This window comes from Artibeus jamaicensis, unplaced genomic scaffold, assembly GCF_021234435.1.
Source record: "Artibeus jamaicensis isolate MK-2021 breed Jamaican fruit bat unplaced genomic scaffold, CSHL_Jam_final contig_490, whole genome shotgun sequence".
Classification (NCBI taxonomy): domain Eukaryota; kingdom Metazoa; phylum Chordata; class Mammalia; order Chiroptera; family Phyllostomidae; genus Artibeus; species Artibeus jamaicensis.
In genome coordinates, this window is record NW_026521861.1 from 6721230 (window position 1) to 6742118 (window position 20889).

At 40.0% G+C, this 20889-nt stretch overlaps 1 pseudogene; it reads right to left on the reverse strand.

Annotated features, from left to right (window-relative positions):
- Positions 1-479: 479 nt before the first annotated feature.
- Positions 480-913, reverse strand: LOC119064039 (40S ribosomal protein S15-like; annotated as a pseudogene).
- Positions 914-20889: the final 19976 nt, after the last annotated feature.

The following is a 20889-nucleotide window of genomic DNA, read 5'->3' on the forward strand; positions in this document are numbered from 1 at the left end:
ATGAAGTTACAAAAATTAGGACAGCACAATTATTTTTAATAAAGCCAATTTGTTGGATGTTCTATATTCTGAAAGTTACCTCCTTTCCACTTTTCGATGGTGATTTCTCTAGTGGCATCCTTTAATGAAATGTAAACATTTATCATGATCGAGGACAGATTAATTTAGTCACATTGTTTATTTAATCCCCAAGTTGTATAACCTGAAATGTGTTAATTAGAAGTTAGGAGTCTCACTTGTTTAAAAAAAATCTGTAAATTAAGGATGATAATAGTTAGTAACTCCTTAGGGTCCGTGTATGAATTTTGTGCCCTGGTAATTTGGATAAAAGATTTAGCCTGTTCCTAGCTAATAGGAAGGACTCAAAAATTATTATCATTTTTATTAGCTTGTCCAAGATCTTTTTGGCACATGTGATTTCATAACACTTGAAGCAGTACACTTAATCTTTTTTTTAAATAAATCTTTGCTTTTATGGGCTACTTGAGAGGGATGAAATGGGAGGAGTGGGTGGCCCCAGAACCAGGTTGACCATGCTCTACCAGTTTGTAAGTGATGGAGAACTCACCCAGGTTGTGACCAATCATCTCTGGCTTGATTTCCACCTGGCAGAAGGTCTTGTCATTGCACATTCCCACCATGCTGCCCACATCTCTGGCAGGATGATCATGTCTTGTACATGCATCTTCACCACTTCAGGCTTCTCCATGGGTGACACCTCCTTCTTGGCCTTGCTCAGGTGTGTTAGCAGTGAGTGCTGCTTCCTCTGCAGGCCTGGGTTCAGCCACCTCCCATGCCTGGCACTGTAGAGCTGCATCAGCTACTCATAGGACTGGTCAAGCAGCTGGTCAAGATCCAGACCATGGTTAGTTGACTTGCAACATATCCACTTTTTCTTCTCCACTTCCGCCATCTTGTAGGTCCTTTGGAAAGGACCATCCCTATCTTTTCTTTTTTTCTAAATAGTTCTTATTTTGTGTGTCATTCTGAGAATGTTCCATCTTCTAATTACCAAGAGGAGCTGGCTGAGTTTGGCCAAAGCGTGGTTGGAGAAACTTAAGAATACTGGTTTGAAACAAGAAGGCCCGGATTACCATCCTAGCTCCAACTATCACAAGCTCTATGCCTTGAGTGTCAGTTAATTGCTCTAAGCCTTAGATGACTTACATAAAATGTGCAACCAGAACGCCCCAAAGGGTTTTCAAAGGACTAAATGAGGCGCCCCCAGAATGTTCCTAGGGTATTTCCCATCACGTGGTATTCTTTCAGCATTAGCCTGAATTGATGACAGAAGGAGTTCCCCATATGACATGTTTACTATTTGATAATGGGACATCTCCTTGAATATTTGTCATTTTTCTCTTTTTTTTTTGTAGAATTTAAGACATGAGGTATTTGAGATTTACTACCACTGTTTATCATCTTAATAACTCAATTTCCTCTGTAATTACCTGTGCAACTACAGTTAAACCCTGAGGGGGTAAGTGTGAGGATTGTCATGCCCTTCAAATACCATTAACACAATCTCTGTAACAGTAGAACATCTTTCCTTGGTGCATGGGAAATACCTGGCCTCCTAGTGGAGTCCCTGGAATATATGAGTTGTTGCTTAGTTACCCTGGTAAGGTAGGTTGAGTCATGCTGATGAGACTATAGGTTCTGAGTGAGAACTCTCCAAAATAACCTGTATCAGCATTTCCCAAAGAGTAATTTTCAGAGCATTCATCCCAAGAAATGTTTTTTAAAAATGGGCTCATTCCCTGAGGCCCTGCAAGATGTCACCCTCAGGAAAGTTATGTGGTCTGAACTCTAAAACGAGCTCATACAGGGGCTCTGATTTGGACCATGTACAAATCAGTGATTCCCAACCTGAATTCTATTTTTTTTCTTTTGTGTTATTAAAGGGTAGAACTCTAAGAGATGATGCCCTAAGTCTTTCCTAACTTTGATGCTTTTGCCTCTATGAATACATATTTATATATTTTCTTTATTTTTTCCACAAAATCACCAGATAATGCCTTGAATGTTGATTTCTTTGTTTCTCCCCTGAGCATCCAGTAGTTATTTTCTAATTCTTTTATTTCCTAACCCAAACCTGTGTCTGCTGGAATTAAAATAATAATTAAATATAAGAAGGAAACTACCATGAAATTTTAATTTTTTCTGTCTTACGGATTACAGATAATTTTCTATGCTTTGTTTTACTCCTCATTTGTTATATTTCCTACAATAAACTGGTATGTGTTTTATAACTTAACAATTAAAATGAATTAAAATTGTTAATATTCTGATATCATTTATTCTCATTTGTCCTGCTGCTATTTTCTCACAGGTGACATGTTTTTAATCTTTAATCTTTTATTTTATTTATTTCCATGTGATATTAATCTTCTTTAATTAAATTATAAGCTCCTTTAGGTCAGAACCATTGGTAGAAAATATAATTCTGTGACATATTTATTGCTCATGTTTTTTTTCTTTCTTGTAAACTAATGGAAATGGAGGTTTTTATTTTCTAGAGTAAAACATTTGTAGGTTTTTGGTTGTTTCTAAAATTTCTCTCTACCTTAATTCAGTTCTTTTTTTTTCATGCTTTTATAATTTTCAAAATTTTAGTGGTTTCTCAAATATAGTGCTAACCCTCTGCTTAATTAACCCAAACAAGTTTTAAATGAAGGTATATTGATAGGGATGATAGGGTTAATGAGTATATTAATTTGCATTTTGTTTTAGTAAGGACAAACCATGTACCATTTCTTATCCCAGTTTTTTTCTGCCTCAATGAATCCATCTTAGACAGCGTTACGGCATTAAGACCTAGATCTTCTGTCTCTAATAGACAATTCAGACCTCCAAAGGAGACAGAGGTTCTGATCTTGCTTTCAGACAGTAAAAGAAAAGCCAGGAAACAAGCACAGGTGCCCTTGGGCAGGGGTACCCAGTGGAATCTACCACTCTGTTCTGGACAAGAGCTCTTGGCTGGTCCTCCTGCTGGACACTGGGAAAAACAGGTTATGGGGTACATTGAAGTCTAGGACCAGGGCCAGGGTTATGGTGAGGAAAATGAGGCCAAATCATGCAAGTGCAGACTTCGATCCTATATTTACTCTGTGTTGATAATTTTGTTATCCATGGATTTTTTTCATTTATTTTGAAGTTTTAAGATAGTACATTAAAATACTATTTCTTTTGCTTGCTGAATTTTTTTGCACTCCCTTCAAATTCAGTTGTGCGATCTGATCAGGCCAACATGTTCTTAGCCAGGAGCTTGAAATTGGCTTTGCTTGCTCCCACGCAGCCTGTAGGCTTCACAAATATAACATTTCACAAGTTGTTGTGCAGCAACAGTTTCTCTAGGTTACTCTGCAGTTCTCTCAAGGCTGTATCTGCTACCACGAAGATGCTGGAGCATGACAGGGAGCCCATCCCTTCTTACAATCCTTTGTATCCTTAGCACAACCAGCACAACGTTAGACCCTTAGAAATCAATCAGGAAATAGTATTTGATTTTTTTTTAATGTAATGTATGTGGGCTACATACAGTACAAGCGCACATGCACACTCTATAAATTGAGAGTTCCAGTTAGGCCAAGAGTCTAATTAGCCACCTTATGAAAAAATACATTTCTGAAATTTATTTATTTTAAAGTGAGTGTGTATTGAGCCCTGCCCATGTCATGTGGCTCACATTTATTCTCCCCAGCCACCCTGTGAGGCTGGTCGTATTATCATTCTTATTTTATAGACTGAAGTGTAAAAACATTAGCTAATTGCCCAAGACTAGATAGTAAGTGCAGCCAGAATGCAAGCCCAGCGTCTGTAATGAGTGAGAACTGCTTCTCAGGTGTACTCTAAACACTACATGCTTTCTACTTTCTAATAGACCTCACCACTGTCTATCATTCTCCAGTCAGCCCTCATCACTTGTTTGTCCTACCTGCCCAGCCCTGGTGAGTATTTGCGTATATAACACCTACCATAGAGTCTCCTCTAGCTGTAGCCTTTCGTAAGAGGTGGCATGGTTTCAATTCAGTCCCACTCACTGCAAGGGGTCAAAGATGAAAGGCTAGATGGCGTTTCCCTTAACGTTTATTTGAAAGAAGAGTTTTTCTTCATATAGGAGGAAATAGTTCCCTCCATATTTCCCCAGTAAAAGATGGGAAAAAACAACAAAGTAGAAACAAAAATCAAGTAAGAGTAATGATGTTACCAAAGGCATAGTCAGGATGACTGGTCTGGCTTTCAATTACTGGTCTTCCCATAGATGTAGTTTGATGGAGGGTTAAGACAACTATGTACTGTAAAGTTTGTGTCCCCCTAAAAGTCATCTGTTGATGGTCTAACCCCCTAGTGTGGCTGTACTTGGAGATTAGGTCTCTAAAATAATAATTAAGGTTAAATGAAGCCATGAGCAGGAGCCTGATCCCATAGGATTAGTGTGTTTATAAGGAAAGACACCAGTTTTGTCTTCATCCCCTTCTACCTGTGCCCACACAGCAAGGAAAGGCTATGTGAAAATATAGCAAGAAGACAGCCCTGTGCAAGACAGGAAGAGAACCCTCACTAGAAATGCACCATGCTGGCTGGCACCTTGATCTTGAACTTCTAACATCTAGAACTGCGAGAAAATACACTTCTTTTGTTTGATCCACGCATCCTGTGGTATTTTGTTGTGGCATCCTGAGCTGACTAATGCAAGGTTTAGCAACTACTGTGAGGATGTGTTCATGTATTTACTCATGCTGTTTAGGACACTCAGGACACCCAAGAGCTGCTGGCATAGAGTGGTTTCCCTGTTCGCTTTGGGCTATCTCCACTCACTTCAGACTTACTGATATTATCCAAGGAAAACCAAAAATGTTCTTAATATGTATTTTTAAAAAGTGTAACAACTTCCTATTGTCTTACCTGTTGAAGGAAGGAACTTGGTTGCTACTAATTGTCCCATCAGCCTGAATTGAAACATGGGAGGGTTTTAATCTCTATTGCTCCTACACTACATAGTTGGGCAATTTGGGGGAAGCATTAACTTCTCTGTATCTCAAGACTGTATTTGCTAAAATGAGAATCATAACAATTACTTCAAGGGGCTATTACATACTCTGTTTCTTACCAGTATATTATACTAAATGAAGCAAAGTATAAACACACTGAGCACCTAGCTTGGCTTCATTTCCCTAATTGAAGCTGCCCTGGCTTGCTCTCCAGTACACAGTTGCCTAGAATAACATGATGGTCAGGGCTGGTGGCCAGTCTAGAGGTCCGCCAAGCCCCAATTTTGTCTGTTATTTCTTACATATGGCCCAGATCTAAACTTTTCTTAAGGAGTAGTCATTCATCCACAGCTCACACTAGAATGGCTATATCCTTGCCTTGACTTAGCCCAGTTACCAGACAAGATAATCTTGAGTGGCCTTTGTCTTTCTTTTAATTTATAATACATTTTAATCCATAGGACCATGACATACCATATTTCAAAGCAATGTGGTATTTGATAATTCTAATCACAGACAGCAATGTTTGATCTCTCTGCCCTATCAGTAACTTCTTATACAAGGATATTGGCCAGTGGTTCTCAACACGATGTGATTTCTGCCTCACACAAAAGCACTTGGCAATGTCTGGAAACATTTTTGGTAGTCACACCTGGCAGAGGGGAGCCACTGGCAGGCATCTAGAGGATAATAGAGCTGAGGGAGTACAGGAAGCCCCCCAACACACACAACAAATAATCTGGCTCCAAGTGAGTAATGCTGAGGTTGGGGAGCACTAATCTAGACAGAGGTGGCATCCAGGCAACCCCTTTAGAGTCTCTCCAAGTAAGCAGGTGCTAATCTTTCTGCCAGTAAGAAAAGGGTGGGCAGCTTTCCATTGCCATGGCCATCATACTTCCCAGGTGCATACCATGGATTCAACACACTATAAATGCATGGGTTTCCCTCCAAACAAGAGGGGAGTAACTTCAACATTAGGGTAAAGGCCACACCTTGGAGTCAGACAGATTTTGGTTTGGTTTTGGCTGTATCACTGGCCAGCTCTAGTTTCATAAGTAAGCTGCTCAAGTTTGTAGAGTTTCAGCAACCCTCAGCAGGATGGATGTAACAGCATAAAGAAACTATATGAATAATAAATATCTTTAGCACAGTGGTTGTGATATGGAAAACACTCGGTACATTTTATATGTTACCATTTTTGACATGCTCATGTCGCCCTCGTTATCATCATCATCATCACATCTTGTTTCAGCCTGGCTTAGAGCCATCTCTGTGATACAACCTAATCTGTCCATGTGGGAAATGCCACATGTCATGAAAGCCATCTGCGTCCGTTCACCCACGTGTGACTCAGTGAGGAAGCAACCTGAAGTGGGTGAAAGGAATTCAGGCATCCAGGGAAAATGACATTTTATCACCTTGGCTCCACTTTCTATTTCCTTTCAGATTGATTTTCACGAAAATATATGATGCGGGCTGACACTGGAGGAAAATGTCAACCCCTGACTGTGTTGGCTGTCCACAGACAGTAATACCTTACATTGCAGAATATTTTCTTCATTTATTATTTTTTCCTTCCAAGAGAGTCTTCATTGTTTCCCTTGGCTATTTTGGAAACATGCAGAGCTTCTCCAGCTCCATGCATTTGTTATTTTTATCAGTTTGACCCTTTAAATTCAATTAAACTTGACTGTTCCATTTTATGGCAAATCCCAGAACCTCCTAGCTTTGAATGGAGTGGGATCTGAGGCCCAAATTATGCCTTTGGAACCCAGTCTGTCTTCTGCCTACCTCCTGACTCCAACCTCACAACCTCATGAGAGTTTCAGTCTCAGGCTCCACAGGTGTCAAGTTTCTTGCCAGCAGCTCTGGATCTGTGTCTTCTCAGGTTGAATCTGATGACACGCTGGGTGTCTTTTCCCTACTCAAGATTCTCAACTGCCCCTTAGTCATGTTCAAGTGAGCACCTTGCAGTCTAGTGTAGCAAATACATGTATGCCTCAGCGGGAAAAACAAGAAAGTTGAGTCCCACAGAGAAAATACCTGTATCTTAAACTGTATATCTGGTTAGGAGCAGACTGTAGTAAAAACATTGTTTGCCTACAACACAAGGTAATCCAATTCCATTACCAATGAATGTGCTTCGATGTAATTACCAATGAAATCTGAGGAGAGGTCTGCTAGGGAGGTACTCTGGAGAAAAAGAGGCTTTTTAAAAAAAGTATTTATTTATTTTTAGAGGAGAAGGGAAGGAGAGAGGGGGGAAATGTCAGTGTATGGTTGTCTCGCTCGCACCCTTTGCTGGGGACCTGGCCCACAACCCAGGCATGTACCCTGACCAGGCCAGCATTCAATTCACTGAGTTACACCAACCAGGGCAGAGGCCTTTTTTTTTTTTTTACTTTTTACAGAGACCTTCTTACTGTTTTCAGAGACCCATGAGAACAGGCAGCATCCTTCTCCGGCACAGCACTGCTTATCAGCACATGCCAAGTGGAAGGTCGTGCCACACACATTATATGGCCATTGGAAGGGCCAACCCAGAGCTGGAAGTAAGGAAGGGCCTGGGCCATGATGTTGTAATTAAGATGTCTATTTAATGATCCAGGAATTGCTGGCTTCTGCAGTTTTTCTTACTGTGCAACACAATAATTTGTGTTCATCACTGAAGCCAGCTATGATAGCACTTCTGTTCTTTGCAGCCAAAAGCATCCTCATAGGTACCAGTAGAGTCGGGGCCTTTTCCAAGAGATCAGTTCACTTGTGGAGAAACAAGATCCTTGTCTGGAACACAGAAGCAGCTTTTGTCTGACCTACATTGATGGAACACAATATCACCTGGTCAGGCGTTTTATATACTCAAAGCTTGCAGATGGTATATGGGCCTCTTTTGATGGCCTTGCAGCAATATAGAAAGGTTGCAAACTTAGATCCTACCTTTAAGGAGCTTATAGTCTCCCTCCAAGACTTGAGGACTGGCCTGCCAGGACTGATATGATGTATCCCAACAGGCTCCTCTCTTTCTTGTCTCAGCACTACCAGGTACATGGTAGGCACACATTCAACATACAGGTTGACAACCGATCTTTGACCTGGCCAACATGCATCCAAGGAAATATATCCCCAAAAACAGAAGAGGAGAAATATGGGAGAACATTTTTTAAAACTATGACCCAGTTTTATTTATGTTAAAAACTATTAATTTGCTTTGAATTTGCTGAAAGACCTCATCTCAGAAATTAGCAGTGATGACTGGCATTTAGAATTCTAGTTTTTGAATGAATGAGAAACCTATCTTTGATGAAAAAGCAGGTGTTCCATGTAAAACCTTCTTAACTAACATCCTAACATGGTAATTAATTTTTATGCACTCCGAACAACATTTTAAAATTTGTAATTATAGTTAAAAAAACCACAAAATGTACCACCTTAACAATTTTTAAATGTACGCTTGCATGGTGTTAGGTATATTCACATTGTTGTGAAACAACTCTCTTGAGCTTTTTCATCTTGAAGCTGAAACTCTGTAACCCACTGAACAGTAATTCCTGTTTTCTCCTGCCCACTTCTCCTGGCAATCACCATTCTGCTTCCTATTTCCATGAGTTGGACAAATTTAAAAGCCTCATTTGAATGCAGTCATACAGTATTTATCTTTTCATGACTGGCTTATTTCATTAGTATAATGTCCTCAAGGTGCATCTATGTTATAGCATGTGACAAGATTTCCTTCTTTCTTAAGGTCGAAAAATATGCATTGCATGTACACGTCACATTTTATTTATGCATTTATCCATGCGTGGACATTTGGGTTGCTGCCACCAATAATGTTGAAGTGAATATAGGTATGAAAATAGCTCTTTGAGATCTTCTTTTGAATTTGTTTAGATATATATCCAAAAGTGAGACTTAGGAATCATATGGTAATTCTGTTCTTAATTTTTCGAAGAACTTTCATAGTATTTTTTATAGTGGCTGCAAATTTTACATATCCACTAGTAATGCACAATTCTCTACATCCTCATGAATACATGTTATTTTCTGTTTTGGTTTTGCGTTTGTTTTTGAGTAGCCATTTTAATGGGTATGATGTGATGATATCTTACTGTGGTTTTGGTTTGTATTTCTCCAGTGACTAGTGATGGGGAGCATCTTACAATGTGCTTGCTGTGTATTTGTGTATCTTTGGATAAATATCTTCTTAACTCCTTTGCCCATTTAAAAAAATTTGGGGGGGGGCTGTTGTTATGGGTGAATTGTAAGAGTTCTTTATATATTCTAGATATTAATTTCTTATCACATGTGTGATTCGCAAGTGTTTTCTTCCATTCTTTAGGTCAACTTTTCATCCTACTCTTTCATTTGATGAGCAGAAATGTTTTACTTTAATGTAGTCTCATTTGCCAGCTTTTGCTTTTTTTCCCTATGCTTCTGGTGTTCAAATATAAGAAATCATAGTGAAATTCTATGTCATTATGCTTCTCATTAAGCTTTCTTCCAGTATTATAGTTTTAGGTCTTACTTTTAATCCACTCTGAGTTAATCTTTCCATATGATGTAAAATAAGGGTCCTTCATTCCTTGAATGTGGAAATGCAGCTTTCCCAACATGGTTTGTTAAAGAGAGTGTCCTTTTCTACTGCAGTGATCTTGGTGCCCTGAACCAAACCTTGAAACAGATAAAGAACTGAGGATAGGAACGTGTTTGGATAAATGTCATGTTGTTTTGTTTTGCTTATAAGAGTTGGAGCCCCTTAGATCTATTGTGCATTAATTCAACAAGACACAAAGCCAGAAATTCCAGTCTTTACACCTTGAATTCTCACTTTTTTTGTGGTTTGGTTTTCATGTGCTATAAATGAAACTACTTATCTGAATTGATTTTGACCTCTCACTGAGATGAGCCCATTAAACCTATTTAATTTCTACAAATTATGTATACCATGTGGCTTTTTTTTCTAGAAGTAAAATACAGCTCTGAAGTTGGCATTTTCTGCAGCTCTTATGAGACCCTATATGACAATTTAAATGGCATGGATTAAATTTGCTCTATTTTTTGTGTGTTTTTATTAATGGAATGTGAGACACATTAATTCATTAGATATTTACTGAAATTCTACTTTGTATTTAGGAAACATTGGATAAAAGATTAAAGATATATTTTTCTTCTGAAGGAATGGAGGGTTTAGTAGACATAATGCATGCATTTAATTATAATATATGATAGCAAATAAATAGCAAGAACTGCATGCAGTAGAGGAAATGCTGATCTAGTTGAGGGCACTGTAAAAGACTTCCTGTTTCAGCTGATATTTGAAAGATAGTAACAGCTGCACAGAAAGGACACCTGTAGTTTTTCCAGCCACATCTCCAGCTGAGATCCTGGAGGCAGACAGCATTAGACATGTGAACTAGTGAATCTTCAGATGATTCCAGTGCCCGCAGTCAGACCACTCCAGCTGATGCCAACAAGTAAAGATGAGGTCAAGCCATCAGCCCCACACAAATCGCAGAATTGTCGGCAAAAGAAATGTCATTGCTTTAATGTACCAGGTTTTGAGGTGGCTTGTTATATTGCAATAAATAATCGGAGTGTGGATATATACAAGTTACTCTTAGAGGTTGTTACATCTGGGTGACTTCAATTTTGTTTTTCTTACCTATATTCTCTATTACTATGGTAGTAAAATAATTACTTATATATTAAATTGATTAAATATTACTCATATGAATTACTTATATAATTTAAAAAAGACCGTTCTGCGTGGTGTGGGCCCAGCTCCTCCTGGGAGATGCACAGGACCCACACCCACGGATAGGTTTGCCTGTGGAAGATCAGGCCTGCTATGTACCTAGGCTGCTTTGAGTCTTGCTTTTTGCTAAAAACTCCCTCACCCAGATTTGTGGCAAACATTTACTGCAAAGTAACTTCCTAAAAACCATGCTAAACCTTCCAAGGACCAGTGTAATGGATCAACCACTCTTGCCTTTTCATTTGCAAATATCTCTCTTCTGTGATGTGATTACCAGCATCCTCTCCTTTGTTTTCTGTAAAAGGTAACCACCTAAAAGCAACCTGTGCATAGTAAATGAGGACCATCATGTAATGTGCTGAGAAACGCAGTAAAGGCTGGTCCCAGCAAGGGCCCTGGCTTTTGCTCCCCTTGAGAGAAAAGCTATGCCCGCCCTTTTCCTCCACAGGACTGGGTAGTTCATGTGAATGTCTCATTTCATCCATAATGACACGGACACTGCCGGCTGGTGTCCGCATCATAAAACAGTGGAAGAAAACTTATTCACAAATGCAATGTCACATTCCCTCCAAAATGTTGTAAATAATTTGCTTAGCTGAGACCTAAATGGAGGTAGGAACTTAAGAGCAGAAAAGTTGGTTTTAGCATTAAAAGTAGGTTAAAATTTTTTTATTGATAAAAACAAAATAAATTCTTGCTGATTTCCTTGAGCAGACATACAATATCTCATTATGAGATACTTAAAAATATTGATGGGAAATATGTGATATAGTTAATTGATTCCAAGGACTATTAGCTATTTTGACTCTCATCAGGAAACTAGGTTCGTAGGAAGGTTACATCTTATGATTTAATACACATGCAACATCCATATATTTACTCATCAACTTACATATTTATTTTTTCTTCTCCTTTGGTGCTCGCTTCGGCAGCACATATATTTTTTCTTCTCCTTTGAAGTCATAACCATAATAATGAATTATTGTACCACTTATTACACAAAAGCCTGTAAGTCACCAACATAGACAGAATATAATAGTACCAAGTAAAAAGAAAACAATATTAAGGAGACAGGGAGTTTATATGCTCATTAGATTTGAGGGTGCTGGAAAGAGCAGGAGTTGTTGAAAGGTTGGCAAAATTATACCACCGAGCCAGTCAATGCCAATGTGGCATTTTTGTTAGTGAATAATTAATATAAATAACACTGACTTCATTTTAAATATCCTATATACGGAAGAAAATGGGGGATCGATGGTGGAAAACAGATGGATCATTTATTTCTCTGTTACAGCTGACACATTAGTTACAGAAATTTTCATATCATTTATTTTTTATAGTCCATTTTACAGCTGTGTTTATTGTAGTAATAAATAAATACATTATATCTTCTCATTAGAGCAGCAATGGAGATTTTGTAACAGGGCGCAGCCAAGAGGGGGGCCCCAGAAAAGGATTTGGGATGGGGTCCAGAGCTCATGGTGTCCAGGAAATATTAAGATGTCCTCATCCCCCCCCAGGTATCAGTTAGGGAGGGGACAAATGGAGCAGGGCCATTGAGAGCTGTTTTGTATAGCAACAGTTTTGCAGCTAACCTCTGAAATGGTCATTTAACATATCTATAACCTTTATCTGGTTTCATAAATATGTTAAATAGTTGTGGCCAAGTTTTGAGCCAGGGAGAAGGGAGTAGCTTCTACCCAGGATGTAACTGAGGGGGCAGGTCCCCTGAGTTGCAGGGCCTGAGTGAGAGCTTGGAGTTGATTGGCTCCATGCCATGGTGCCACACCTGCCCAGAGTCACTATGGCAGCCCAGTAAAGCTGGGAGGATACAGGAGTCCTGGCAGTTGTAACCAATTATGGGAGGAGTCGGAATTGGAGCTGCAATGGAGGACTGGCGTGGGGATTTAAACACATTGAGAGGACAGAGCCACACAGTTGTGGGAGAGGGAGGACCCTCTCTCACCCATGTGAAGGAGAGCCACGCAGTTTTAGGCAGAGTGGGGACTCCCACAGCCATGTAAGGGAGAGCCATGCGGTTTTGGCAGAGTAAGGATCCCCTCTTGGCAAGGTGAAAGAGATTTCACACCCCCTCTTGCCCAGGTGAAGGAGAGAGCCACATGGCTTTGCCAGAGTGGGAACCCCTGCAGCCATATGAAGGAGTACCACTTGGCTTTGCCAGAATGGGGACCCCTGCAGCCAGGTAAAGAAGAAAGCCATGTGCTTTTGGCAGAGTGCAGACCCCTGCAGCTCTGGTAGAAGAGGCCCACGTGGCTTTGGGATGCTCCCTTTGGCCGTGTGGCCTGGGAAGCAGGAGAGACTTTGCCTGGAAGAAGGGTGAAAGAACTCTGCCAGTGAGTCATGAGAAGGTGCCACATGACTTTGGATTAATTGGAGATCCTGCCTGGACGGCGACACAGCTGACGGTGCCAGCGGCCTGAAACACAGACGTGTGCTTCTTTTCCTGAGATACAGTACCCTGAATTAGGGCAGGGGGAGAAGGAAGTGCTGTGGGCATCTGTGGTTATCCTAAAGGACTTTGATATTTTAATGGGGTTATCGGGTCACTGCTTTTAGTCTGTATAGCTTTGAATAAACCTTTCCTTTCCTTTTCACAAATCTCTGGCATTGAGAGATGTCTTTCCTCTGGTGGCAGACAGACAAACCCAATAGATATTAGTATACCATCCTTGGGAGGGGCCCCTGTTGTTCTGTAGCAGTTTTTGGCATCCCTCAGTGGGCCAGATATTCCCCCCGCTTGGACCTCTGTTCTGTAACAATTTCTTCTAACAAAACACTCACGTGCTCACGTGACATGAGCACCCCGAATGGAACACCAGTGAGGGAGGGTGTCCACCCCGTTGAAGGAGGCCTGCGTGTGGCTGAAGCTGAGGGCAGCAACATTCGTCCCAGTGAAAGGATACGATTTTGCATTGGGACAGAGGTTATTAATATCAGAGAAGCTGTACATCTCACACAGTCCTAAGAATGGACAGTCTTATAAATCTACATGTATATTTTTCCAGCAACAAGCGAGGGTTGCAAATGACCATCCAGAACACAACTAGATAAGTTATTACTTCCAGCTCAGACTTTCCCTACAACCAAAACTGTGTCTAACAGTCTGAGGGGAAATAGCCACACCAAGTTGATGGTTTATTGTGGAGGACGGTGAAGATCGGCGTCATATAGCATCATGCAGCCGGAACCCGCAGGGGTTAGGAAGAAGATAGTTAAATAGTTAACCACAAGCTTCAGCTGAATGCGACTGTAACTTTTGCAGTTGCAGAAGAAATGTTTATCATTTAGATAGCCTGGGAATGGAGCAATTACGCCTGCAGGCCCTGAGCCTATGAAACCTCCTTGAGCTTTATTCAACTAACTCTTATAAAATAAACATGGAGACCATGTTCAGGGTCACTGTCTCTCCATCAGAAGACGAGGTCTCTCCTGGTCCTTGCTTTTCCTTAAACTGTCTGTGCCTGTGTCTTTCTTAATCTCCCATCGCCCTGCCTCAGGGACCTCCTGCCCTCGTAGGTTGCGGCAGTTTATAGCTTCATTCATTTTATTAGGAGAAAGGGATGTCTATTAACAAACAAAGAGCTGGATTGTTTTTATTTTCTCAGAGACTACTTGTCAGAGCAGTGTGTCTTGGATGAATCAAGGAAGTCTCTCACACTTACTGAGCACCTGCAACCTCACTCCTACTGGGCTGGGACCCAGCTGATCTACTTCTGTCCATGCTGCCAGGAACTTACCGAGGTAGTTGTGCAATCTGGAAAACGTATTCCCTGATTATTTGGCTAATATTCAAATCTATCATCTGTTGTCATTCTACCCATTTATTATATACCTTGACTTCAGCCTTGATTAATTATTTACATGGATCTCGTCTTGTCTGTTTTTTGTCCTTCAAGAGTTCTTGGTAAACTGAATTTTAGTGACTACTAAGGCCTTGAACTTGGAGTCAGACAGAGATATAGATTAAAATCCTGCCTCTTCCTCAGGCCACATATATGACCTCAGGAAATTTATTTACATTTTTCCTTAGTTTCTCCATCAAATGTATCATCATAATAATTGTATCTATCTCATAGGGTAGTGAGATTACATAAAATAATTACTGCAAAGTACTTTGCAAGGTTCTCGGCATAGAGTAAGGCTGATTGTTATATATTTATATTACATGTAATTGTAGTATCACGTGATGTTTATCTGAAACAGGGATAGAGAATTTGCTGCTATGGGAACACAATGTGCAGCTACCATTTAAAAAGATGGTTTCTGAGAGAGCACTGAATAAGCGAAAAGAATCATGCCACTTTTTCAACTGTGTGACTTTGGGAAAATTGCTTCAGCTCTCTGAACCTCAGTCTCTCTCCTTTGGACAATGGGTACTGCCAAACCATAGGGCATCTGATGTGGAGTCTAATAAATGTACAATACCATGCATGTAGTTGGCACCCAAAAGTGCTGACTGAACGAAAGCCTGAATGCATGAGTGCAGATTCTGTTACTACCGTCATCCTACAGGTGGCCCAAATGAGGGTCAGAGCGGTGAACTGCTCAAACATCTCACAAGCAAGTAAGGGACGGAACTATTATTTCTATCATGGGGCTAAATATACACATCTTTTCACAAACATCTGATAAATACCAATTCATCTCCCTTCAGTTTTTGGCATCCCTCAGTGGGCCAAATATCCCTTCCCCTTGGACATCTGTAACAATTTTTCCTTCTTTACACCAACTCACCTTTATGTGGCAACTCACATAAAGGTGAGTTGGTTTAAAGAAGGAAAAAATAACTGCTTTTTAATATTTAAAAATGTGTTATATCTAAATATCTCTATCTGACATCTTTGGCTCTTCGAAAACCCAAGTTTGTTAAATTCCAATTTCAGTGGATTGAGTTAAGAAGATAAATATTACATGAAATTGTGATAAGTGATCATAGTTATTTCCAAACAGGGTGTTATTTGATAACTTTTTTTATTTGGATATTACTGTCTCCTTAAAGTAAATATTTATTCATTGCATTCAGGTCTCTGGGGGCACAGAGCGGGGGGGGGTGGTGCAGGGAGAGGTTGCCAAGTGAAATGTATATGAAATAAAGAACACTACCAAGAGTTAAAACAAGGCCTGATGATTTCTGAATGTCTGTTAGGTATACAGACTGTGTTACCTATGCAAAGGATTGCAATACCATGCCAATAAAAAGGAAGTGAATAAACAACTTTCAGGCCTGTAATTGAAGAATAGTAAATGGGAGGGGCTTAAAGGATGTTTCTAAGTTAGAAAAAGCCTTAACTTTTATCAAAGACAATTACAAAAACTTCACTTTGCTGCTGGTGGTGGTGCCTGCCCCTGATTCCTATTTTTATTCCACTTGGTAGTGAAAACCCTTACTTAGACACTAGCTGTTGTATTGACGTGGGCTGTGAAAGCAAACGTCTGGCTGAATTATTCAGCAAACCTGGGAGTATACTGTGAAGGGAGGGGAAAGGGGAGAAGAAATCACTGACTCACCCCTGTAAACTCAACATGATCAAGAGTCAGAATCTGCCTTTGAGTGAAAGGGAAGGTGGAGCATAGGCTTTTCATTGTGGGCATTACTGGTTAGAATTCCGGGACTGGGCCTCCATTTCTGCAGCTACCACCTCCTGCTGTCTCCACAGTCCCCCCCCCAAGCCATTTTCAGGTCACATAATGACATTTGTCAGCTCTCAGGTTACGAAGAGGGAATTGCTGTTATTTTGCTCCTGTCACTGTCTTTCGTTTCCCATCATTGCCCACAAATTAAACCTGCAGACATATATTGAAAGTGTGTACCGGATGAACTGATACTTTGCATTGTGCTTCAGTGCCTGGAGCGCCACAGATACAATGTTGAAGTCTTCCCTAACCCTCTCTTTACATTTCCTCCAGGTGAACGCCCCATGTGCCTCAACTCACAGTTGCCTCTTTTGTCTTATTTGTTACAAAACAAACTAATGACTCCATTCTTTGGACACATCCTGTTATAGCTTATATTATTATCACGTTATGAAAATTGTATTTTTCTTGGTTATATGCATTATAAACCCAATTAAATTCAATGTCTTAAGAATTCCATAAAATCAAAGAGCCATGCCTTTAAAAGTCATAAAATTTTAGACTTTCACAGCCACAAATTAATATGTTTTTAAAACAACATTTTGTTGACAAGATGCCTAGATGGTTGCTTGAAAAATGAAGAGACTTGATCCGATATTACACGGCCTGCAATAACTCAGGGACAATGAGTCTTTATGTTAACAGTAAGGATCGGTTCATATGGATGCCCTGTAAATGTGTGTATATGGAGCTCCATAGTTAGTAAGTTCTACAAGCAGAGGATATAAAGATGAAACAAACTAACCCTGTTTCTTCTGCCATCAAACCGTTTGTCGTCTGATGGCATCATGCAAATAGACACATTTTAATATTAAACCCCAAGGATAATTAATGACCATAAAAGGATTATGTGTGGATTACGATAAGGGTAGCAATTAACCCACCCACTCCAGGAAAATTAGCTAAGGCTTTGCCAAGGTCTTTTCAATTTTCTGGGATTTGAAGGATTAGTAAGGAGCATGACAGATGAATAAAGATAGGAAGACATTTGTTGCAAGGAGAACAGAATTCACAAAACCCACAGAGTTGAAAATTTTACTATGTGCTGTGAGAATGGTGAGAATCTTCTTGTGCCTTTGACTGTGGGCCTAATGGAGAAGGGCTTTTTCAGAGGAGTCTGGAGAGTTAAACAGGAGCAGGGTGGACGGGTGGTGGAAACAGGGAATTATCCCTCAAGTCAAGTCCCCAGAGCAGGGGTTTTACGGATCCTTTTTTATTAAATTAATTTGTCGGCATTGTGACAATAAAAGGAAAGGGAAGTCATACAGACTCTGAAGGAAAAAAAGAAAACCATGGGTGTCATAATTTTTGTGAAGGGAGTCAAACCTGAGTGCTTTGTTATCTGGTCCTAAGAGAAAAGGCAAGTTCAGCCTGGTGTCTGCAGGCAGTCTGCTCTCACAGAGCTCTCACTTAACTTGCTTCCCAGGATACACTCATTTCCACAGAAGATTCCAGCTGTCAGCACGGAGCATTTTGCTTTGGGCTTTCAAATCACTTTCCCAGAGTAAACGACAATAGCTACCATTCTTTAGCATTTATTATATGAGTCTGGGAATTATGCTAAGCACTTTTAATAGCTGTTTTTATTAAATATTTAAAACACTCTTATAGCTGTCAATATTACCTCTATTTTGAAAATTAGGAAATTTAGACCTGAAGAGTTCAAGCAACTTGCCCCAAGTCACACACACAGCGTATGTTAAAACTAGTATTTTAACCCAACCAGGTTTGAAAGTGATAGAACTGAGCCAGGGCCACAGCAGTGGATTGGCAGTCAGGGGGACTAAGTAGAAACCCAGGTTTCCTACTTAATTACGTGACCCTGGGACGCCTTTCAGAGGAGGGACAGTTTTCTCATCTGAAATAGAGAAAATAAATAATGTAATTTAACTTTGTTGGGTTCAGAACTTAGCAGCTGTAACAAAGATCATTCAATAAACTGCATGTTTGCCTTTACCTGAGGCCATGTGGCAACCACACAGTACATATCATTATTACATTAGACGGAAATAAGTAATCCGCTATGGCATTATTAGCAGTGCTCATTCCCAGCACCTTGAAGAGGTGGCAGACCCGTACATTTGTAAGGATCATAAGAAGCAGTAAGAAAAGTTCACGAGAGCTTCAACTGTACTGACAATATACCATTGAGAGGCTGGTCTGTGATGCACATTGTGTATCTTCGTGTATCTAAAAAGGCTCATAGTAAATCAAAATGTATAAGTCTCAGAATGGACCTAAAACATGATTATATTTAGTATTTCTGTGGGTTTTTCTTCCCAGCAATTGCTCCCAGAGGCTTCCTCTTGGGCTGCCCACCTCTGAGACTCTGAATGTTGTGCTTAAAGCCAATACTTTGTGCCTCATTACTGGAATTTTGGGGCCACAGAGGATGCATGTTTTCCTCGTCTCTCACTTACCATTACTATAGTCTAGATGGAAAAGATTTTCTGACCTACTTCAGTTTTTGAAAATATTTAAAATATGCAGGAAAATAACTGTCAGTTTAAACTGACCCGGATATGGATCTTCGAGACTCGATAGGGAAGGCAGGTGGATAGCTGACAGCACACTGGTGCCCACCTGGCAGCAGGAATGTCTCTAGTGCTGCAAAGCCTGATACTGGTCATGTCAGGTTCACTGTCCAGCATCACTCATGACCACTCTGTCCCTCAGCCAAGGTAGAACGTGAAGAAAATTCTACTGCATGGTGGCTCATTCCCTGGCAGAGGGGTAATCGGGCTATAATGGCCATTAAACACAGTATTTAAATAAATGGGGGAAATGAGGGGAAGAGGCAATAATGACTATTAGCATTTATTAGATAAAACTGAAAGAATATTCTAGGATCCCCATGGAAGAGGCTGGTATTTAATGCTCCTAGATTCTTCAGGGTAAAATTTCTATTGTAATATTCTCTTTGAAATTTATATGATCTCACCCATAACAGGAACCTAAACAACAAAACAAACAAGCAAGCAAAATATAACCAAAGACACTGAAATAGAGAAAAGGGAGACAGTGACCAGAGGAGAGAAGGGAGGGAATTTCAGGGGGAAAAGGGGAAGGATTTACAGGAACAAGTATAAAGGACACATGAACAACAACTAAGGCAGGCGGAAATAGGAGGGAGGTGGGGAGCACTGGGGGGGGGGGCTGGGATGGGAGTAAAAGACAGAAAACTACTTGAACAATAATTAAATAAAAATTATATTTAAAAAATTAATCATCAGGTGACTATCTTTATTTTTTATTTTCTTTGTCAGTCTCTTTCACGTTATTGGGGTTGGTTTGAAAGTGCTCCGGGATTCTTGAATACTTCTCTGATCTGATACTGCTAGACAGAGGAGAGAACCTAATAAGTCTATATGCCCAGCACAGTCTGGACCCAGAGAGCTCATGGGCAGAAGCAGAGCCATGTGAGAGAGGTACCTCAGAGTTCCCATTCCCCAATTACATAAGACAGTGAGGTCCTTATGGGACAGTGGAGATGTCTAGAGTTCAAAGGGGCTGTAAAATAAGTTTTTCTCTTTCTTATAAAAACTGTACTAAGACTGCCCACTTTGGGGCTTGGCTGGAGCTATGCGAAGACCTCCCTGGTCTCCTTCTTTATTTGGCATGGGTCTGCCATGCTCCCAGAGGGTTTCCAGAATCTCCAAGTGTAATGCACAAAAAATACACTATTTGGTTTGAGGCAGTTCTCAGTCTGCTCCCTCTTACTTTATTAATTAGGGCAGATACTGCTGGTTTTGTATCACTTTTTTTAACAGAGACCAACTCTTATACAAAAGCTGAAAGTGTGAAGATGCCAGGTACTGTTCCTGCTTTCCTGGCTTCTTTTGAAGTTAAGAGTTTATAAGCATGCAACCTAATTCAGGCCGGTGGGACCTGATAGGAAGACTGCGTGTAAAGGGACTTCCTTCTCTTCCCTGTATTTGGACATATTTCTGTAAAATGCTGATGGCTGGAGAAGTGAAGATATTGTATGAGCAAAAAAGTTACCAAGCCTGGGTATCAAGGTCAATTTCCTGAAGATGCTAAATGGAAACGTGAAGCTTTTGGGTTTTTGATGATGTGACTGAGCCACTTTATACCACTTTTCATATAAGAGCACTCATGCACGGATATTAAGCTATTTTGTGTATATTTTTAACTGAAGATAAATGGTCTAGGTATAACCATTAGTTATACATTAGTTATCAAAGTCCTATACCTTGTATATTTCATGTAACAGTTTTTTTAAATCTCTTAGTCTGATTTATCACCTTTTTGTTCACAAGCAAACCCACGTGTAATGTCAGAGAGGCTCAAGACAAAGGTGCAGATTTCGTAACTTCCGGGGAAAGGAATGGATTATAAATTATAAATGTTAAAAAAGGAACTACAAAAAGTACATGAAATACTTTTTAAGTTGTGAAACACAAATCTGGGTTTTCATTATTCTGTAATGATGTGAAAATTACAGTAAAATATGAATACAAATTAAGG